We start from the raw sequence: 16,124 nt of genomic DNA, 5'->3' as shown, positions 1-16,124 counted from the left end.
ATCCATTTTACTGATTCCTTCTTCTGTCGCCTCTGTTCTGCATTGAGGCCATTCATTGAGATTTTTATTTTGCTTACAGTATTTTTCATATATAAAATTTCCATTAGATTTTTCTTTATATCTTCTATTTCTTTACTGAGACTTTCTATTTTTCCCTGAGGCTTTCTATTTTTTCATCTGTTTCAAGCATGTTTGTAATTGCTCATTAAAGCATTGTTATCTGGCTGTGTTAAAGTCCTTGTCAGATAATTCTAAAATTTCTGTCATCGTGGTATTGGCATCTATTGATTTTCTTTTTTCATTCAGTTTGAGATCTCCCTGGCTCTTTTGTTATGACAAGTGATTTTCAACTGAAACACAGACATTGTTGCATTATGAGACTCTGGATCTTTTTGAAACCTCCTATTTTAGCTGGTTTCTTCTGATACCACTGCAGTGGAGGAAGTGGGTAGGAGATGTTGCTGCTGCAACACTGTCAGTGGAGGTAGCAGTACAGGTTCCCCACTTGGCCTCCACAGACACTCAAAGAGCGGGGTCTCCTTATAAATTCTGAAGGAGGACTGGAGTTTCAGATACCCCACGTGGTCTTCACTAACTATGTAGTGAGATGGTCTCACTACTGCTGACAATGGTGAAAGTACTGACTCTCCAGGATATCCCCTCTGACACCATGCCAGCAGGTAAGTGGAGGGGTACATTGTTGCCGAATGGGTCATAGTCCCTGCTCCCCACATGGTCTCTACTTACTCTACAGGTGGGGCTGGGGGTGGGGAGGCTCATTAGTGGCTGGTGGGTATGAAAGTCCTGACTCCCTGCTTGGTCTTCTGTGACACCAGCCAGGAGGCATGTTGGGATACCCTGCCTAAGCTATCCACTCAGTCTTTTTTGAGTGGATAGATGGGTAGAAGTCTAAGCTATCCACTCAGTCTTTGTTGACATGGGTCACACAGTGGGCTACATATTTTTCTGTAATGTTTGACTGGAATAGAGTGATTACTTTCTAAAAATCTTCTGTCTTGCTAGACTCTCCCTTTCCTGGTCCTTTGACTAGAGAGAGCCAGCTTTTGTTGGGTTTTTTTGTTTGTTTGTTTTTTGTCTGTACTCATTGGTATTTCCAAGTTGCCAGCTTTTTCAGCTCCAAGTCTGAGATATATGACACAAAAAGAAAACCCAAGGAACTCGGGTCCCAATGTCCCTAGCTGGTCTACCTTCTTTCCACCTTTCAGAGTCTTATTATGTTTGAGTAGGTAGGTAGATAGATGGATAGATAGATAGACAGACAGACATAGGTTTTTAGATTTTTTTAGTTGTACGCAGCAGGATAAATAGGAAAAAGTACATCTACCCCATCTTCCCAGAAGTGGAAACTCTCCAGCATGTTAATTTTTAACAACACACTGTGTAAAATACAAAATTGTAACAAAGCGAACAAGAGTGTCAAAGCTACCTCCCTGCCCACTTCATTTTTTTCCTGAATGTTATCTCCTCTGTGAATCCTTTCCTGAACTATCAGGTCAGAATGAATTGCTCCTTTCTTTGTATGCCCACAGCATACTATTTACTTTTCTATAATGCCTTATAATCAACCAATGATGTCATCGTTGGTCATTTAAGCAAAGCAAATTAAGGATGTGGACCATGTGGACTTCCCTAGTGGCGCAGTGGCTAAGAATCCACCTGTCAGTGTAGGGGACACGGGTTCAACCCCTGGTCCGGGAAGATCCCACATGCCATGGAGCAACTAAGCCTGAGCGCCACAATTACTGAGCCTGTGCTCTAGAGCCCACGAGCCACAACTACTGAAGCCCACATGCCTAGAGCCCATGCTCCGCAACAAGAGAAGCCACCACAATAAAAAGCCCGTGCACAGCAACAAACAGTAGCCCCCACTTGCTGCAACTAGAGAAAGCCCGCGAGCAGCAACAAAGACCCAATGCAGCCAAAAATAAATAAATAAATAAATTTATTAAAGAAAAGGATGAGAACCATGTCATAGTCATGTTTTGATTCTCAATGTCTGAATGTCTAATAGGTTACATGTATTACAATAACTCACGCAGTGTGGGGCATATAGAGGATACTCAATAAATATTTGTTGACCGAATAAGTGAACAAATGAATGTTTATTGAGCACTTGCCATATGTTCCAGAACTCAATAAGGGTTTGTTAAATTGGACTAAATTGTTTCCACATCTGTCAGTCTAATCAATGCACAATTATTTCTTCCTATGGGGAAAAGAGAAGCTCACTAAGCATATCCAAAGTGCAATTATTGCAGGTTAGCACTTTTACTTAATTAACAAGTAATTAACTACCAACTATTTATTTAAACCTATATGACCAGAACTATGCATGGTATAAAGATAGTGAAAGTCAGGATTCCTGTCCTCAGAAGTATAAAATACATCGTGGAGACTGAAAGATAAGCAAAAATTAAAGAGTAAATAATCAGTAGTGAAAAATGAAGTATAAGAAAAAAAAGAGAATATAGGTGACCTGAATAATTAAGAAGGACTTCACAAAAGAGGCAGGACTTCAGTCAGGCCTTTAAAAAAAATGGTTAAGATTTAGTTGCCAGGAGAGAAAAGAGAAGGGCATTTCAGGTTTAGGAACCGTAGAGAAAGATAGAACCAAATGTGGGCTAAGCGTGGGGATAGAGAGGAATTCACTTTAAAAGAGGAGATAAGGCTGAAAATTAGAGTTTGGAAAAGACTTAGAATTCATACAGCATAGAAAGAGAAATAAAGAAACCACCATCATCTGAACATTACAGTTTACAAAGATTTTTCAAACAAGCACTTTCTCATTTAAGCCACAAAATGTCTCTAATGAAATGCAGAGGAGGAACATGAAGTGACTTGAATTTAGATTCAGACATTCACCCTTGTGCCATGTACACACCATTCTCTCTATATAATGTTCAAATAACTGGGGGTAGGGGGGTGATCCTGGGGAGTAGGAAGATACTTAGCAGGATGACCTGGTTCCTCTTCTCACAGGTTGTGTTGAATGTCCTCTTCTACAACTTTCTAGCACCCTCTGCTTACCCCCTTCAAAGTTTACCACAATCTGAATCAAAATTATCCAGACTATCTCACTAGTCTTAAAGCTTTTCAAGGGAAAGATCAATGTCTTTCCACCCAGTATACAGTAAAAGCTCAATAAAATGCTTTTGAGCTTTTAAAGTGAACTGTGTTTTCTTCATCCTTGTATCCCCACCACTCAGCACATGTGTGGCACAGAGAAGCAGCTAGATAGACACTGGCTAAGTGAAGAGCCTCCTGCAATAGACTGAATGTGTCCCTCTAAAATGCATATGTTGGAATCCTATCCATAATGTGATGGTATTAGGAGGTGGGACCTTTGATAGGTAATTAGGTCATGAGGGTAGAGCCCTCATGAACGGAATTAGTGCCCTTATAAAAGGGCACCTTCTTCTTTTGCCATGTGAGGACACTATGAGAAAGTGGCAGTTTGCAACCCAGAAGAGGGTCCTCAGCAGAACCTGACCATGCTGCTACCTTGAACTCAGATTTCTAGCCTCCAGACTGTGAGAAGTAAACTTCTGCTGTGCATAAGCCACCCAGTCTATGGCGCTTTGTCACAGCAGTCAGAACTAACTAAGACACTTCCTCGTCTCCAGTCTGACTGTACTTCTATCCACCCAACTCACCATTGCAGATTAATCTTGGTTCAAAACCTCAATTGGTAATTAATGATTCCAACAATGCTTTCATTAGCACCTTAGAATACCTTTGCTTTTCCTCCTCACCCAAGTTGCCAATTCTTCAAAACTAATTTTGAACTTTCTCTGTACGTGCTGCATAACACCATCATCGACATTTACTTAATCATGCCAAATATCTCCATATGAACTAAAGGCTGTCTGATCTCAGCTGGGTCCCTTGCATTGCCCAGCAACCCTTATATTTATCTTCAACTGACCCCTATCAAATTCCCCACAGCAGCTGCTACAAAGTTTTTCCACTCTCCTTAAGCCCCAGATTCAACCCCTACTCCCCTCATGCTCAGCAAAAGCTCTCCTCTTCTACATAACTGAGAATACGATATTATGACCATGAGATGACTTGGCTTTCTTCGTCCTCAACTCGTAACCCTTCTATCCCTTTATCTATACCGCTCTTCTCAGCTCACGTCCCAGTGAAAGAAGTGCTCACCCTCCTTTCCAAAGCCAAATTCTCTCTCCATACTGTACCAATTATTGGGAGGCAGAGATACTGAATAATATCCTCCAAACTGACAAGGAACTTTGAGACAGAAAAACAAAGCAGGCAATTCCATAAAGTGCAATTATGAAGTTTGTCGTGGGTAACGTACACACAGGCAGGAAGGATCAGGCCGACGGGATGATCCAGAGGCATTCGCAGCTGCACTTTGCACCATGGAAAGGGGTACCGGGGGATCTAAAGGGGCCAGAGCTAAACACGGAATCTGACTACCAAGTGAGAAGCATGACCACACCGACGGGGACCGGGGATTTTCCCCTCCCCCAGGGATCTCAGGACCATTAACCATCTGTGTCAGCATAAGGCATTCTTCCAGTTTCCACATCAGATGAAGACAAGGGTAAAAGTTGATGGGGAACATACCCTTGTAAGTTAAGCTAATGCTGAGTCACACAGAAAGGGGAGGGGGGAGGGCTGTGGACCTAAGATGGAGATGACAAAATGGAGTCAGCGTGGTTCAGCCACACACGGCCATGCCACGTGGCTTGCGCACCTTAGTTCCCCAACCAGGGATTGAACCTGGGCCACGGCAGTGTAAGCACTGAGTCCTAACCACTGGGCCACCAGGGAATTCCCTTAAGAAGAATTGTGTCTGAACAAGAAGGACAAGATTGGGTCCAGAAAGGAAGAGCATACAACAGCATCAGCTGAAACTCCTTCCCCGTCAGAAAGGCCGGGCTGACACCAGGTCAGCTGAGGAAGTGTTTAATTGGACATTTTGAGAATCTAATGTCATGTATGCAGATGCCAATGTTTGAAATGTTTGAGTTGTTTACAGTGTAGTCTGTGCCAGAACACAGCCTCCCATTATTCCGCTGGGCCCAGTTTCTAAAGATGTTTCAGGGCTCTCTGAGTCTTGTCAATTTCCACATCCAAAGGCTCATTTGTGTTTTCAAGGCAGCGTCATTCTTCCCCTCACGAGCAGACATCAGTCCTTCCCCTGCCAATATCTGTCACTGCCTGCTCTGGTTCAGAAAAGGCTTTGGAGAAATGATTTGAGAGGCAATTACTCCATCTCTAGAAATTTTAGTAGTTTGGGGAAAACTAACACAAAGGAAAAGTCAGACTCTTGATCCCTGCCTGGAAGTTGGGTCTCAGCTGATGTAATTATTTCGAGAACTGTTTCTGTTATTCACTGACCCAGGGAAACACAGCTTATTATTAGCTCAGCGAATAGACAATTCCACCTTAACATACCCCCTATAGGGCAGCAGTTCTTGATCGGGAGGATAAACAAGGATACACCACAACTGGACACTAGGGAATCCGTTCATCTTTAAGAACTGAACCATCCACACTCTGCCTTGAAAATGCAAAGCAAAAAAATATTGTCATTATCACAAATTGTTATGATGCCTTCACTATATCCTCTTCCTATTATCAAATACCTTCTTCAAGAAAAAATTTTACATGTTTAAAGTCCTAAATTGGAAATACACATGAAGACTATTGTTCATGTATCATGTTAAGGATGCTCAATTCAAGAATAAAAATTTGCCACTAGTTTTACATTGGATAAGCTTATTTGTTTTATCCAGTGGTCTCCATTGGATAAAAAGTCATAAGAAAATTATTAGCATTTATTAATGAGTTCATTCATTTATTCATACTACAGACATTGATTGACTACCTATTATGCTCAGAACAACTGCAACTGTTTCAGATATACAGAGATAAAGAATATGTCGTCCTAGGCCTTAGGAAGCCAGTGAAAGAGGAAGGCAAATGACTGCGATACAGAGACAAAAGGAAACAGGTTCTCAGGTACTAACAATAAAGTACAGTTGACCCTTGAACAACACGGGTATGAACTGTGTCTGTCCACTTATATGTGGATTTTTTTCAATCAATACTGCAGGTACTACAGGATCGAAGGTTAGCTGAATCTGAGGATGCAGAACCACAGACGGGTGGGGCTCACTGTAAAGTTACTCTCGGATTGCCGACTGCTGTGGGGTTGGTGCCCCTAACCCCCAAGCTGTTCAAGGGTCAACTGTAATGATAAAGTATTGCAGGATGATCACAGGAGAGAACAAGGAAGCAATAACGGAGAAGATGATATTCCAGCTCAGCCTTGCAGGATAGATGAATTTGCATAGTTGTATGGTGGGAAGGGTATTTAAAGAACAACCATGAGCAAAGATGTGAACATTTATAATATGTTCCCCAGAAATGATTTAAAAAAAAAAATTCTGGCGTATAAAAAGCTGAAGTATTATAAAGCACTAGGGAGAAATTTAAACATACACATGCATACAAGAAGTGTATTCCCAGTCCCATTTCAGACATAGTGATTCAGAACCCACAGGGTTAGGTGGGGGCCAGGAATCAGTATTTTTCAAATCTTCCCAGGTCGTGATGTGCACTCATGATGTGATCTGATACACAAATATAGAATACATGGAGGGATCTAGTAGGTGTTATGGGCTGAACTGTGCCCCACCACAGTTCATATGTTTAAGCTCTACTACCCAGTACCGCAGAATGTGACTATATTTGGAGATAAGGACTTTAAAGAGGTAATTAAGTTAAAATGAGGGCACGGGGGGTGGGGCTAATACCATCTGACTGAGGTCCTTATAAGAAGAGGACATTTGGACACACAGAGACACCAGGGATGCACATGAACAGAAAGAAAATGACCATGTGAGGAAACAGCAAGAAGATGGGCATCTGCAAGCCAAGGAGAGAAGCCTCAGAAGAAATCAAACCTGCTGACACCTTGATCTTGGACGTCCAGCCTCTAGAACTGTGAAAAAATACAGTTCTACTGTCTAAGCCACCCACTCTATGGTATTTTGTTTTGTCAGGCCTAGCGAACTAATACAGTAAGTGAATGCACCAGGAACGTACCGAGAAATACCTTTCAATGCCATATTAGGAGTTTAGACTTTATTAGGAGTTTAGACTTTATTCCGCAGACAATTTCTCAAAATGTAGGTCTTTTGAGAAGGGAAGTAATATGATTCAGCCTATGATCCAGCTCTTGAAGCAGTGTGGAAGACGAAGTAATTTAAAAAATTCTGCCTGGCCAAGGCAAGAGACAATAACGGATATGACTAGAGTCGTGATAGAAAGGATGGGGGAATAAAAAACAAAACAGAAAATTTCAGGTGCTATCACAGGTAGGCACAACAGCATTTGGTGACTTGATAATGTGGGAAGATGAGGAAAAGGGAAGAGTTAAGGCTAACCTCCCAGATTTTGATCCTGTTTTGTACCCTATATTTCAGATACATCACATTACCTACTATCTCATAGACTGAGATGCCATTAACCAAAATAGAAAACCCAGAAAGCATATTTGGGAATGAAATTGATGAGTTGAAAACCAGAGAACAGAAATCAGAAGAACGTCAAGTGTAGAGCTAGAGATCTCTTGAGAACAGAGGAGCTCTTTAGAGCCACATGGCAATGAGAGCACTGAGCTCACTTCCGTCATCACTCCTGTCCTTACAGCAACGAATAAAATGAGCAAACGGAAAACCAATGACTCTCCTTGGAGCAGAGACGTGAGAGTGCAAAGCAAACCACCACTCTAAAATCTAGAGAGACAGGAAAATCCAGAGAGTCACAGCCCAGATCTGCTTATCTGGAGCAGAAGCCACTGGACCCATAAAGTCTAGGAATACCTAAACAGTAATTTTGCCAAATTGCTGGAGACTGAGTATGGCCTACCTTGAGAGTGAGAAACTCCTAAGGCCACAGTCTTGGGGAAGGAGGGGGGTGATTTCCAACAATTTCAGGTAATCACAAAACAGCTATTACAAAGGTGCAAAGACAGGAGGGAACATACCAATGAAAAAACTAATGATGATAGTGGCTAATATTGACTGAGCAGGCCTGTCCTAAATGTTTATATTTCTTAACCCTACAGCAAACCTAGAGGATAATGCATTGGTTTTCTATTGCTGCTGTAACAAATTACCACAAAATTGGTGGCTTAAACAATACAAAGTTATTATCTTACAGTTCTGTAGGTCAGAAATCCAGCACTGGACTCACCAGGTAAAATCAAAGTGTTGGCAGGGCTGCATTCCTTCCGGGGGCTCTAGGGAAGGATCTTTGCCTTTTTCAGATCCTAATGGCCACCCACATTCCTTGTCTCATGGCCTCCTTCCTCCATCTTCAAAGCTGACAACATTGCATCTCTCTGGTCATTCTTCCATAGTCACATCTCCCTAACTCTCTGATCCTCTTCTGCCCCCCTCTCCCACTGTTAATTAGGCCCACCACATAATCCAGGATATGGATTTCAAGTCAGATAATGAGCAATCTTAATTCCATCCACAGCCTTAATTCTCCTTTGCCACATAACCTATCATATTCACAGGTTCCAGGGATTAGGGCACGGGCATCTTTGGGGGAGGACATTATTCTGCCTACCACTGATAGTTATAATTAGTTTTCCCATTTTACAAAGGAAGAAAGTGAGGCATAGAGAGGATATGTAATTGGTCCAAGGTCACACAAGCGTTGGTGACAGAGCTGAAATCTGAACCCAAGAAACTGACTTCCGATCCTATTGTCTTAACTGTTAAACTACAGCAAATACAGGGTGCTAGTGATGGTTAGTTTAAGTGGTAAACCCTAAAATTCAGGCTGAATAAGTAGTGGAATGAAGTCTGAAGAGTGCTGGCTTCCACGATTTGCCCTCTGCTTCCCAAAGAACTAAACTGGGGTTTGGGATCCTCCGTTCATTCCCTCGTCTTCCTATGGCCCCCGGTTTTCTATAAGTCTTATCTCAGAAAAGCTAATGAAAAGAAAAACCCTATAAAAGAACAGCCAGATGCTTCAGATGGTAAATTTTGCGATACAGTACACACGGTATTAATGATTTAGAACATTAAGCAAATGTAACAAATGCATCTTCAGATGAGTCACCGATAACATAGATCCAAAGTATTTTGATAATAGTAAAAGAACCTCAAAACGATGTTCTGGGAACAAAAGGGACATATGAAGGTGGAAGATTCATTCTATGAGCCACTTGACAGCATCGTGAAAGAGAAGATGTTTTCTCTTTACCATTTCAACCAATTACAAAGCTAACTGAAAACATGGGCTAAACCAGAGGATCAAGGCACAAGACCAGCAGGCCTCTCGAATTCACTGAATTCTTCGTTAAACGTTTTTTACAATCTTTCATAAAGGCTCGAAGAAGAAATGAATTTTCTGTGAATAAGAGACCATATATACACATATATAATCATATATCTTACACATATATATTCATATATAACATAAAGAATTTTTTGATAAACCTTTAATATACCATATTATTGAAACTTTCTATATCCCTGTTCACCCTTATGAATTATATTCCTCAACCTCATGAATTACATTATTCAAATCTTACCATTTGGCTTTTGTCTGCTTGATTTGTCATATAAACAACAGATCTTAAAGTCTCCTATAAATTGTTTTGGTCAAGTCAGACAGAGAAAGACAAATATATGTTATTGCTTATATGTGGAATCTAAAAAAAGGCTACAAATGAACTTATTTACAAACAGAAATAGAGTCACAGATGTAGCAAACAAACTATGGTTACCAAGGGGGAAGGGAGGAAGGGATAAACTGTGAGACTGGGATTGACATATACACACTATTATATATAAAAGAGATAAGCAATAAGGACCGACTGTATAGCAAAGGGAACTCTACTCAATACTCTGTAATGACCTACATGGGAAAAGAATCTAAAAAAAGAGTGGATACATGTATATGTATAACTGATTCACTTCGCTGTACAGCAGAAACTAATACAACATAGTAAATCAACTATACTCTAATAAAAATTAATTTTTTTAAATTGTTTTGGTCATTTTCTCATACTTCTGACCATTTCCTTTATATTCTTTGAAGATAAATATGTTTAAATGCCTGGCCCATAAAATGTCACAGCTATTCTGTCTTCCTTATAGATTTTATCTTTTATCAACTCTAGATCTGGTATAATGCTCTTTGCTTTGAATTACACTTGGTTTCTTTTTAATAATGATGTGGAACCCAAGGTCCGTAAAGGTTTCTGGTTTTCCCACCCCGGCCCACTATGTTGATAGATTTACACTGATGACTGTCTCTTGTGGGTCCCACCAGGGGCAGTGCCAGTGCTGGGCTTTTCTCTCCATTTCCCAGCTGAGCTGTGGCCAGTGTCCTACCTGTAGGTGCTTCATAAGAAGCAAAGGTAGCTAGATGGATTTAATTGAAAATCATTACTTTCAATGTGCTGTAAATGGCCTCAAATAATTAGAGGATCCAGGTCCAGGTCCCCATTTTCTTACTTGATACTCAACTTGGAAAAGTCTTCACATATAATACGATCAATGTAGACATAGCTTACTGCAGATGTATCTTGCTTTAAGCAAACCCCATATTGAAAGTCTGGATTTATCCAGATAATATGTTAAGGAATGATTAATAGTTCACTTTGTAAAGAGGTTATTTGCCTCTTGGAAGATTTAGTCCTAAGATTTTTTTATATTGCAAACTCTCCTATTACATTTTAAGTATTATTTGGTTTCCACAGCAATTCTCTATATACAACCCTTCATAACCATCCCTACTGCACATAGCAGAGTTGGTGCTAAGGATCCTTTCCACCACTGCCTGTCTCCCCAGAGATCTTGGCTCTGTTGGCCTTCAAATATCATCTGCTTTAGCCTTACTTTTACATGATGGACATGGTGGGAGGTGGAGGGGACTCATCATAAAACGCCAAGGTTCCAAGGCAAAGCAAGGTTCCGATACAATGGACAGAGCAGTGGGCTGAAACTCAGAAGGCCTAGAGTTCTTGCCAGTTATGGGATCTGAGGCAAACTACAGCCCCCTTAACACCCAGATTTTCAGTTTACAAAAGAAAGATAATAGTGCCTGCCTGCACATGCTTCTGAGGGTTCATATAAAAATTATTTTTAAATATAAGGTGCTATGCTAATATACCCTTTTTTCCAAGCAAGTCTAATGCCACGACCCTAAGAGAACACTACATCAATCTAACTTTTTCTGTTAGCAGCTGTTTCTCACAGAATTCGTTAAAAGTTCTGAAAATTCCTCCTAATCATTATCCTTTTCATTTTATCTCACTCTACTTGTTATTCTTCCCTTAGTTCAAAGTCTCCCAACACCTTCTCTGCAAAATAAGATCAAACCCTCTGCACAGCACCTCGAAACAATCACCTATCTGTCTCTCCCTGACAAGGTGAATGAGATGAGAAAGCAAAGCTTGTGATATTCTTACCACTAAAGAAATACGTTCTTTGGAAGAGCCAGCTCAAATTTCCTCTCTGTATTCCAAATCTGCCTACACCTGTGCTTTAAGCAACCAGTCCTCTCTGCTACACTCCTGCCATTTGCTCATCTTTGTGCCTTTCAACCACTCCTGTCTGTGTTGCTCTGTTTTGGTTTCTCTTGGTGGTTTATAATAACCCCTCATTGTCTGAGTATCTAACTTTGTTCCTTCACTAGAACTTACATAATATTTAGAGTTCTAAAGATCTCACCTGAAATATAAGGGTCATTAAGTCTAATGTGGTTTTTTTCCTTCTTTTTAACTGTTTTATTGAACTGATCTGTCTTTTTAGACTGTGGACCTGTCGTAAAGTTTGGCCAGTCTTGGCTATATATGACGTCACAGTACAGCTACAGTCAAGGTTGTACACCAGGGCTCTCCCCTGGATGTTCCAAAGTTGTCTCACTGTCTTTCTGCCAGAACCTCTTCCTCATCTGGTGTTCATTACCCTCATTAGTGGCATCTCCATCCACCCAGGTAAGCAATTCCAAAACCTCAGAATTATTTTCAACCTTATTTCCCATATGCAGCTAGTCATTAAATCCTGCCTTCCCTATATTCTGAATATCTCTCCAACTTACACTAGTTTACACCCTTATCCTATTTCATTTGGACTATAGCAACATCATCCTCACTTTCTTCTGGCCTCCTTGGCTTTTCCCTCTCTAGCTCCTCTGAAATACTATTGCTGGAGCTATTTTCTAAAGGAAATCCAATCATAGCACTCCTCTGCTTAAAAATTCAGCTTAAAAACTCTTAAAGATTATCTAGGCTGTGATAAACCCTGAAAAACATGACATTCAAGGACCTTCCTTCTCTGGCCCCAACCTCACAAGACCTCTTTACTACAGACGCACCCAACCTGTCTCCCCCTGGGAGTGCCACGCTCAGACTGCCTCCATTTCTTTGCCCATGTAGTTCTCTGTGCTTAGAACAAACACCCTTCTCCCTCCTCTTGGCTTTCAGCCTTCGAAATCCAGTTCAAAATTCACCTGCTCTGCGAAGTCTTCCTAAATTCTGACCATACCTCTCTCCTGGGAGAATGAGTGGCCACTACTTCCACATCACCCTGTGCTGCAATTATTTGTGGATGGGTCACTTTCCTACGTAAACTCGGTATCTCATTCATCTTTACCTGGCACACAGTATGCACTCATTAAATGTTTACTGAAATTAATATGCGCTGAGTAAAAGAACAACTAAAGAAAAATTCCATAGATCTAGAAGCACACCAGTCCTCCTTCTTAGCTGCATTAAAGAAACAGGGCCCAGGGATAAAGAAAAGGACTAATAATCTGATGTAGCAAACACATGAATGGGTTGTTTGTTTTTAAAACCTAAGTGGCTTAGGGAGGGCAGGGGGAGAAGAAAGTATATTTTAAAGCTCTAGCTCCAGGGCAAGTAATAAAAATTGTTGCTTTAATGTTTTTTTTCATAATATTGTGAGCAATGGGAAGGTCTATTCCATCACACCGGCCTTCAGGGCAGAAAGTTTCAGCCTCCTGAGCTAAGTCAAACTGGCACTGGCTCTCTGTTTTTCGAGCAGCCCCAACTGGTCTCTGCCTTCTATGAGACTAAACTTGACTGACAAAGAAGAAACAAAATAATTTCCCAGTTACTTTATGGGCCTCTCTTTTCCGCTTTTGCACTTGTCAATTAATTATAAGCGTGCTGGAAATTCGTCTCACATTTCTGCCCCTACATTACACTGAGGTAGGCATTGTACTCTGTCTGCGTTAGGAGTTGTCATTAGGTTGGGAGGCAGCAACTAGCCCAAGAAACAACACTGTTTAGTACTCAGAGTTTGAAGCCCTTAGATGCCACTCACTCACATAGCTTTTGATGTCATCCTTTTTATACTCCCTGGACTGTTAAATCTGAACACGTTTAAAATTAGGATGCATGTGCATCTAGGTCAAAATATCAGAGTCTAGAGTACCAATGGAACTCAATAATTTTCAAAATGATAAAACAAACAATTCTCTACAGTTCAGTCTTAATCATTCCACCCCTGAGCTCCCATTCTAAATTTACTTACCCACAATGCCCAAGAGTTTAATATACTACCTGGAACACACACAGAGACCACATTTGACAACATTACAAGGCTTTCCTAGCAGGGATTGTCTGTATTTCTGGCAGAAATCCTGCCTCCATCTACCTGTGTTTTGAATGCCTGACTTTCCCATTTCCCAAGCACTGTTTCCATTTAGGAAGGTTGAATAGGGATTACAACTGTACCTAGCACTTAGGTTTATAGCGAGGAATAAAAGGGGCAATACAAGTAAAAAGGTTAAATATAACGGTGCTTGGCGAGTGGTCAGTGCCCCATAAACATCACCTCTGTTACATTCCATGCCGGAACCACATGTGACCCCATAATTGGATCTTTGAGAAAAGAATCAGAGAAAGTTGGTCTTTTTCACCAAGCACCATGTTTGACTTCACTTCTCCCAATAGACTTGAAAGAACTGAAGTAGGTAACATTAATTTTACTTTACTTAACATGTTTGGGACTTTGTGTTTGTGAAATGTAGCATGCAAGAAATATTCCAATATGTACGTAAAATGACTTTTTAAGTGCCTTTTAAAAATCTCTAAGGTCCTTCCGTTTCCAAAATGTTGTGATCTATGATAACTAATCTCAAATGCAGGCAAATTAATAGTGATATAACTCCCTAGATATACTGAAAATATATCAGGCTGGTTGTACTGGAAACAAGTTAGACCCAGGACCAGGAACCTGGGGCAATGCACAAAACAATCTTGCCCTTCTTTCTCCCCTCCAGCCCACAGTCTATAATTCTCATCTCAAGCTCCCAGGTCCTTTTGTAGCAGATGTGGAGAGGATGAGGAATGAGTTGGAATTTGCAGAGAAAACAGTGGAGCCAAAATTCTACAGAATCCCAAGAGGAGCAGCTGAAGTGAGCAGGCTTCATGAAATCACCTGCAATTTCACCTTTTAACCGATAAAAGAGAATCCTAGAAGTCTAACTCAAGAAGGGGCCCTACCTAACCTCCTGCATCTTGGAGATTAAGAAACTGAGACCTAAAGAGATCAAGTAACACATCTAAAGTCATCCAGCTTTTCTGAAACCTGGGTCTGGAAACCTAGAAGTGATGCAGTGACCAATCGAATTAAAGCAGTCTCAACCTATGTCACTTCCAAAGTGTCTGCACACCGATAAATGTCTCTCTTTTCCTCTCTGAACTATATTCAACCTTCTACGGTCACCCACAAACCAGCCAGCACTTGTCTCAGGAAGACAGACAAGATCCTCCACAATCCTGAATTCAAAGAGACATCTGGTTTTACAAACAAGTTACTAAAAGCAGAGTCATGTGGTACTACCTTCAGATTCATCCTTATCTTTCAGAAATACATTAAATAATATTATAGTGACAATGATTCTCCAAAGTAGAAAACAAAACTCAAGAAAAAAAAAAAAAAGCCTAGGCATACTTTGCTTTAAGTAATGCATATAGGAAAATCTACTTAGAGTGGAAATATGAGGGGGTGCTTCTGGTGATTATTTTCTTTTGAAACAGCATAGAATAAAACTTTTAAGTAGCCACAGTCAGAATGACTCCATTTACAAGAGTGCCACATTCACACAGCTTTTGGGAAACTACCAGAAGATAAGAGTTGTAAGCCCGTGTCTCCACTGCCTCCTTGTCGTGTGTATTTATATCCATTCATGTATTCCTTCATTCAGCTCTACTTCATGTGTACTCATTCATTAATTCACCAGTTCTCCCTCATAGAAACTCACTCATTCATTCAATTGCTCACTTGAGTACTACCGAGTACCTGAGAAGTCCGACAGGGGCTTTGCCCTCGTGTAACTTAAGAGCCTACGTGGAGCCTAGACGTACACACCAAAAATGAAAGTACAAGATAAAAGGCGAAAAGAACCACAAAGGAGACCCGATAAAGCAACCTGGAGGCTCAGGGGAACTAGGTACTGGTTCCAGATGCAGGCGAGGGAAGCTCCTGGGCGGCTTGGGGCGGGGCACCTCCCCTCCCCGAGACAAGAGAGAAAAGGAGACATCACGCCTGGCTCACGGCTCTCCGTGCACAGCATCTCCCTCTATCCCGGCGGCCGCACGCGCCCCCCCCCCCCGCCCCATTGCTTGGCCCTTGTCGCGGAAGCCGCACGCCCTGCCCGTCTCCCGGTGGCCTCCCTACCCTGTCCGTCAGTCGCTCCCACGAATGGGTGACTTGGGAAGTCCACACCGGTGCCGGCAACGCCTAGGCCCGCCCGCCGGGAGGAGCCGGGCCCAGCAGCCCGTGGGCAAGGCCCGGCCCGCGGCGCACGAACCTGGTCGACCGTTCGGCCTGCGGCGGCGGCGGCGGCGGCGGCGGAGGCGGCGCCCAGGGTCACGCTGCCGGGTATCTGCGGTTCTGCCCGCTGCGCACTGAGCGGGAAGGCGGGGCGCAGCGGCCCGGGACGCTGGGCGCGGGCGGGAGGGCCCGGCGGGGCGCCGCCCCCACCACGCCCGCAGGCCTCGCTGCGCCTCGGGAGACCTGAGGGCGGCGGGCCGACCAGCTGGTGCCTCACCTTCTGGCTCTGGCTCCCGT

At 42.1% G+C, this 16,124-nt stretch overlaps 1 protein-coding gene across 1 annotated transcript in view; it reads right to left on the bottom strand.

Moving 5' to 3' along the window:
* Positions 1–15,887, bottom strand: part of CPQ (carboxypeptidase Q) — a 463,292-nt gene extending 447,405 nt beyond the window's left edge. The window contains exon 1 of the mRNA XM_082858694.1: positions 15,732–15,887. The gene's annotated coding sequence lies outside the window, so the exon portion shown is untranslated. The remainder of the gene's footprint in view (positions 1–15,731) is intronic.
* Between the last annotated feature and the right edge of the window lie 237 nt (positions 15,888–16,124).

Source organism: Leucopleurus acutus (assembly GCF_964270905.1).
Source record: "Leucopleurus acutus genome assembly, chromosome: 17".
NCBI classification, from domain to species: Eukaryota; Metazoa; Chordata; class Mammalia; order Artiodactyla; family Delphinidae; genus Leucopleurus; species Leucopleurus acutus.
The sequence above is the reverse complement of the archived record's forward strand: the minus strand, read 5'-3'. Positions and strand labels throughout refer to the sequence as shown.